Raw genomic sequence first — 7,500 nt, forward strand, 5'->3', positions numbered from 1 at the left:
CAGTTGAGCTCGCTCGTCCTGTAACCTCGCCAGTGTTGCAATAAGTGCAGCTTGGAGCATTTTGAGTGGCAGCTCCTCGTTATGACAGAGTAAGTGTGGTATGGATGAAAGGAGGGAGGGAGCGAACGAATTGGTTGTTCTGTCAGAGATTGTGAAAAGAGGCCTCGTCACACTCTGGTTGTGATCAATGCTAAAGACGATCCCATCACTTCATTTCCTGTGAGTCACCACCAGTCGGCATGTTGGGGCTTTGCTGGGCAGAAGAACTGTCCTCAGAACGCCAACCTGGACAGCAACCGCAGTCCTCAAAAGCACAGATGCAGTGTTTGTGATATCGAGGGCCAGTTGTTCAAAAAGATCTGGTGCAGCAAGGTGTGAACCCTCCACCCAGACGCCATTTGGGGAACTCATATCCTGTGACCTCCACAGAATGGAAGTCATTGAAAGAGAAGGAACCAGATACAGGCTCATATTAGACCGTTCTGCGGACATTTGTTAAATTTCTGTTGTCTACAACGTCTTTGCATGCCAACTATTTTTAAGTTAAAGAAAGAGGTTATAGTTAATAAAAAGGAACCATCAATTGCAGGTCAGTGACAAGACAACACCTCCCTTCTCCTCCATTAAAATCAGCCGTTCTGCAGCAGATCCACCACCCTGATCTTCAGACTCATAAGAGGCAGTTCCTGCAGGCAGTGGGTTTGGTGTCACAGTTATTTCTATCACTTTAAGCAAGGAAGACTGCCAGTCGTTATAATAAAAACTGAGCACACTGGTCTTTTGTGACCAAGCCCTGAAAGTTTTTTAGACCTCTCTTGAATAAGGAGCGGCAAAAGCACGTCGCCTCATCTCTGTGCACAAGTGTACTTCAGTAAAATGAAGCTCAGGCAGGTGATTTTAACACTGCATTCTGGCATTTACATTGATTAGCCCGATGTAGGTATTCATTTCACACAGTGTGATGACATTTGGAGGGCTGGCACGATTTGTTCATGTCTGGCCCGAGGGAGGCCTCTTTCATTTGGGGCGGACACCGTGTTAACTTAAAGTTTCTTTTTTATGGAGTCCTAAAGGGAATCCCCTTTCAAGAGAGGGTTTAAAATAAATGCACAAAACAAATCACCAGGATCTAAAGCATGTGCTATAGCTCTATAGTGCCAGGGCTTGATTTCTGGGTGTTTATTTTTTATGTCTTGGAATTAGGGATCTATTGAAATAACCCCACAAACAGGGACAATATGTTAAAACAATGCAAAAAAAACAAAAGAAAACTCAGGCAAAAGGAGCAATATTATTATATGTGCAAATGAATCAGTGTTGCTGTGGGGATAAATGAGTCTCTGCTTCTTTTATTCTGAGACTCTTGATGGCAGAGAGGCGCCACATGCTTCTTATATGTTCGAGTTAGCTGGAGTCACACCAGGGTGATTCTATAACTGTGGGACATTTCATATCCATGGAACGTGTCTCTCATGTGTTTTTAGCTTTTTTTTTTCACACTTTGAGAAAATGGCATTTATTGTATCAAGTGGATAATAGATGACATATAAATAGTAGATGCTATGAAAGCTAGATTAGTTCTTCACAGTGAAACTATGAATCAGGACAAACTGATTACAGTGAAACAAGTTATCCAATCTTTTTGTCGTTTTCACCATGTAAACAGCAGATAAGCATAAAGCCATCTGTTACTAATAGGCTACTTATCATTCATTCAATCAATAATTCATCACTCTTAATACTCCTAGAAATCATGTGCAGCACCTCAGTTCTTCATACATTAGCACTGCTCGTATGAAAATATAATGTTTGCTGGTATTTAGAAAAATGTGACTGAAATTTTAAACCAATGAGCCCTGAAAGGTTAAAAGTGTCCCATAATTCATGCAACTTGTCTCCATAACAAGAGACAAGGAGCAATAATAAAACAGAACAACACAATTCTAATTCCTGTGTATGTTTGATTAAACCAAAGTACTGGACAAATAGAAATTTTAGACCTGATGTTGACGTGATATGAGAAAAGGAGGGATCACCAAAGCTGTATTAATTCATCCTTAGGGGCAGATGAATGAGTGTAACAACTGTCATGGAAATCCATCCAGTAGTTGTTGAGACATTTCGGACCGGCTGACTGACGTTGGCTGACATGCCTTAAAAACCTCTTCTCAAAAATGGTTTGTCCCAAAAGCATATAATCACCTGATGTCATTTCCCTGCAATAAAAAGTCTGTATGTTCTCCCTCCTTTATCTTAATAGTGTCTGAGTCGTGATTTGATTTATTGAAGGTCAGCAGTGTTCAATATCTTCTTTGAAAATACCATGTGATATTTGATTGTACACTTCCATGTGAGGAGCAGGCACAAAATCCCAATGATGTCAACTCTGATATGTGCAGTGGAGCTGACAAATTATTCACTTAACATTTCTGCTCTCAACTCAGTTCCTGACAACATTTATAACTAGAGCTTGGCAAGCAGCATTTATGGTATTTGCATAAACCTTGATTCTTTTTAAAAATCATCCTGCAGTTACCCAACTGGCTGTTTCCACCAAGCCCCGTTTGTCATTGCTCAATCTCCCAACAAAATGCAACATCGCGAAATGTTGTAACACTCGCTCAAAATTGTCGTGTTGAGATTGGAATAAGAATGAGGACACTGATAGATAGATAGCGTGCAGTGAAACGGAAACCTTGTGCAATGTTGGCAGTCACGCAGCAGGATGAGGCCTCCTCCAATGTCTTTCACTGGACTGGATGTTGGAGAAGATGAGAGATGATAGGAATGCAGAGTGGAAGGTGAAAGGCAAGAGGAGCAGAGGGGATTGGGTGAGTAGATGATGACCAACCGCAGGACCCAGTGACTTACATTGAGCGTGTTGGAGAAACAGAAAAGCAGTGCATGAAACTCCCTCATCTGGGAGTTTCATCATCAAGTCCGAGTGCTGTCTGCCATTGTGCAAACAACCTCTCTCACTGTTTTTGCTGTGTCATTTGTTGTGCACAAATGTTGCTGCTGCCCTTGACAAAATTTTGGCAAGAGCCCGCTGAGGCTCTGTGGCCACCAGCATGAGGGCTTTTTAAACAGGCTCGCCCTCCCCCTGCAGGGAAATGTTGAAAGTCTGATTACCGATGGGAGATGTTGAATGTAATCAGGGGAAATGTTAAGAAAACATCATCTGGTTTAGCCTGCGCTGCCCTACCACCCAGTGACTGTTCACCCACGCCACAGGATCCCTAATAAATAAGACTACAACTCCACACTTCTCTTTTATTGTGCACGAGTGTGTGTCTCTGTGTGTGCGTGCGTGTGTGACCTCCCCCCCGTCCTTTGGCACGTGGAACATTTTGCTCTGCTGTTTTTACAAGCCGGGCGTTAAGCTGTCCATCAAATGCCAGGAAAATACCCTGGATCCTTTTCCCCCTATCACATACACACACACACACACACACACACAGATACACACACATCGATTCCCCAGAAACCACAGTCGCAGTAGCGGTAGCCGCTCCTCTGCCAAGCTCTTAAACACGCTGAAACCAACCTCTCCAGTCTTTAAGGCCTCTCTTATACATGAGCCTTCTCTTTTTACATCTCTCCCTCTCTCATCCATCCTCCCTTCCACCCATCATTCATCTCTCTATACCGCTCCCTAAATATCCTTTCTGCTTAGATACAGGCCGTGTTATAAGGCCAGCAACTGCTGACTAGATGGACCGTGATACAGCCAGCCTCATCTGGCCTCACCACCTTGTTGGGAGATATGGTTGTAAAAGTAAAATACAGCTTGACATGGTGCACGGCTCTCTATTACTGCTGCTTTACAGTCAAACGAGCGGGTGAAGGTTGTGTGTGTATTTGAGTCTGTGTTTTATTATAGGTTGGCCAATGTATAAAGCTGAAATTATCTTTATTAAATACTGAATATTGAAGAGAGCACGAAGGGTACATCTGAATTGCCACCACAAAAACCTGTTTCTGTGTAAATTCATCCTCATTGTGAGGGCTGTGTGGCATCCCAGATTAAAGGGTAATTCCGGTATTTTAAAAACTGGCCCTATTTTTGACATAGTTTGGGCTCTAAATGATACATAGGTACAAAAACTTTTGGAAATGGTCAAGTAGATCAGTTCAGCTGACAGCCACAAAATGAGCTGCAGTGGGTGCACCATAATCCTTGGAGGCAAATGCGCCTGTCAATGTATGTCCTCTTAGAGTGTTTTGGAGTTTTTTTTTGCCACTGACAGGCTCAGATTGTCTGAGTGTCTGATAACATTATAGAAAGGATCCCTACAGATATTGACCTTTTTCTTAAAGAGTAAATCCTTTCGTTTAACTAGAAACGACAAGCCACTAGACTCTTTTAAGATGATACAGATTGGGATACGTTTTTCCGAGCGTCAACACGTCAGCGCATCATGGCGCCTGTCAATAAAATGGAAGTAGTGCCACGTTTTCCAAGAGAAATTAACAACTTTTTTTAGTAAACGGAAAGCCAGTGTGTCTGAGTGAGTTTGTGGGGACGAGTTCGCAGTGATCAAAAATGCTAATATGAAAAGCCATTACAGCTACAAAAATGCTAAACTGGATGAGCTACGAGGACAAACGTGCCTGAATAAAGTTTACGCTATTCAGTGGAGTTTGGAGGCCCAATAAGCAGCTTTCACCAGACCACATTCAGACAGAGACAGTGTTCTGCAGGCAAGTTTTGTGGTAAGTTAGCTAATAGCCAAGAAGCTAAAACATCATTCAGAAGGAGACTTTGTGAAGAAGAGCCTTGTTGCTGCTGTGGAGCTGCTAGCAACAGACAAAGGAATAATTCATAGAGACGAAGGAAAACCGGACGTGGAAACTCAGTGATAGCAAGTGTCTGTGTGATTTGACCTTAATGGTGGACATTACCAAGTAACTCAGAGCTGATCCTGGAGCTCCAGCAGCTTCTCAGCTCTCTGAAACCCAGCAAACCAGCTGCGAGTAGCATCATCATCATCTCTACCATCTGACATCAGACGCCTCATCAAAGAGAAGCACTTCCAGCCATCGCAGAGGTTAGTAAAAAATATGTGTTCAATAATTTACTATCACCAGGGACGCTGCCAAGGGGGGTCATGGGGGCCAAGGCCAACCTGATGCTATTGCTGGCCCCCTGAAGTGCTGCCCAATCACCAGTAATCCCCTTGATAGGATAAAAGTTTTCCCATCCCTGTCCTAAACCGAACCAAATACTTTTGGTGCTTAAAACTAAGCAAACTGTGAGCGTTCACAGCGTTAACGACATGAGGGAGAAGGTCGAGTGCGACGAAGGTATGCCTTTTGTTGTACCGGTTTGCCGCTGGTACTCTCCACTGGTGATATATGTCATTTTGGGAGTCATTGGTAATTGACTCATTCGGCATTAGGATGTGTTGTATTTGTCTGTATGTCAATCAAGAAATATAATATAGCATGTTTTCCTCTAATCCTAACACATTGGATTTTTCTTGATGACATTTTTATAGTTCATTTGTTTATCAGGGAGATTGTCGTTTGTATAGATACTGTATATTGACATATCTATTGTAAATCAGCAATTTCAGAAAAAAAAAAGTTATTGGCTTTAGCTTTCAAAACCTCCTGAAACCACTGGTACGTCTATACATCTGTGTGCAGGAGAGAGAGTCTACCTGGGGAGAAAGCACTGCAGAGAACCTTTGACAAATAAAAGGTGGGAGACAAAGGGGAGAACTAAAAGGAGGAAAAGCATCACAGGGGCCATGATGGGGAGAGAAACATCAATACTGTGTGCATTTAGAGGAAGTAGGTGAGAAAGAGAGAGAAAGACAGAGCCATGGGAGAGAGGCAGAGAGCTCCACTGAGAGAAAGAAGGAGGCTTGAGAATCAAGGGGGGACGTCTAAATGAGATTATCTGAAAGAAGTCGAAGACAATGAGAGAAGCATTCAGAGAAACAGACAAAGGGACGAGTGGAAGTCTTTCTACAAACTGAGCGGGAGAGAAAAATCCAGCCTCGTCAGTTCCTTGAATTCTGCTCAAACAGATCTTCAGTTTTGCTTTCAGCGCGAACATAAAGACTCCTAGTCTCTATTAATGTGCGAACATACAGTCATTAACATCATGGTCTTACCTGCATATACACATAAAGTATCCATGGTGATAAGCTGAAAGATCATACATTGAGGTAGACTCCTAGAAAAGAAAGAAACAAGGGAAAAATATGCAGCCCTGCATCTATACTGATGTGCGTATATCAAAGCGGAGCAGAAGAATAAAACCATACAGCTACTCCTGAGAGAATGTTTAAAACAAAAACAATGTTAAAGGAGAAAGCTCATGTTATTCTATACTGTCTTATCATCAACACAGCAATAATGCTTTAGTCCAGCTCTCAATACTTCCCAACTTCCTTGCCCAGTTGCTGCTTTTAATCATTTTTGAACAACAATGGAAGTCTGTGGCTCGGATGAAGAAGCTGTATCAGACTTCAGGCAACACTCAGCCTTGGTTTGGTCTTTTCATTGGATTTTTTGACAGTAAGAAAAATGTAGAATATTATCAGCCCAGGCCTGAAAAACCAGGATGTATTAGCTTGACTGTAAGAACTAGTCCCATTCTGGTCCCATTTGTTTTAGGTCTGTGTTGATCTGTGTTTAGTTTTACATGTCAGTGCTCCTCAGGTTGGGTAAAGAGGTTACTGCTCTTTTATCTGGAAAAGATGGTGGTATCAATACAAACAAAATGTGACAAAGTGCAATGAAAACAGACTTCACAAATAAATCATCCTGCGCATGAAGCATGTGACTTAAAACATCCACTGAAGCTCAACCGAACAGACAAACGAATAGCAGCAGAAGACACTGGAGCTGTGTGGGCCAATAGGGAGAGTGTGACCTTCATCAAATGATACACAAAAGAAGAAAAAATGGCAGATTACAGTGATGTTTTCTACAGTTCTTCACTGTTTGAGATTTGACTGGTGCTTATTGAATTATGTCATCTTGTTGCACTGTTTTTTTCTGCATTGGTTTATTGCACCCGCATAGGAAAGTAGTGCCCCCAGCTGTTTAAAGTACCTTAATGAACCAACTCCTAATAACTGCGTAACAGCAGTGGAAGGAAACACAAACTAATTTGCATTTTCTTTCGCAGATTTGCAGATTTTTTCGTAGATAAATGTAATACATAGAGGGGTGTTATGGGTAACTGCAGGTTGCAAAAACTCATGGATGAGCCAGCAAACACCCCTTATGAGACCCAATAATGTGTGTGGTCCTGCGTAATTGGTTGACCCAACTTTGTGTTGGAATGAAGCACCAGAACCTGCATGCAACCGAAGGAACTTAAACAAGTTCTCTGCAGGTTTAGCATCGCATTTCTGTAACACTGTTGGACTCACGATGGACAAAAACCTTTGTATTACTTCCTGTAAACAGGCTTTGGTGCTCTCCTTTAAGACACTAGATTTTAAGAATATGGAAAATTATCAGACACTAAACTCCTTA

This window comes from Chelmon rostratus, chromosome 21, assembly GCF_017976325.1.
Source record: "Chelmon rostratus isolate fCheRos1 chromosome 21, fCheRos1.pri, whole genome shotgun sequence".
Lineage (NCBI taxonomy): Eukaryota > Metazoa > Chordata > Actinopteri > Chaetodontiformes > Chaetodontidae > Chelmon > Chelmon rostratus.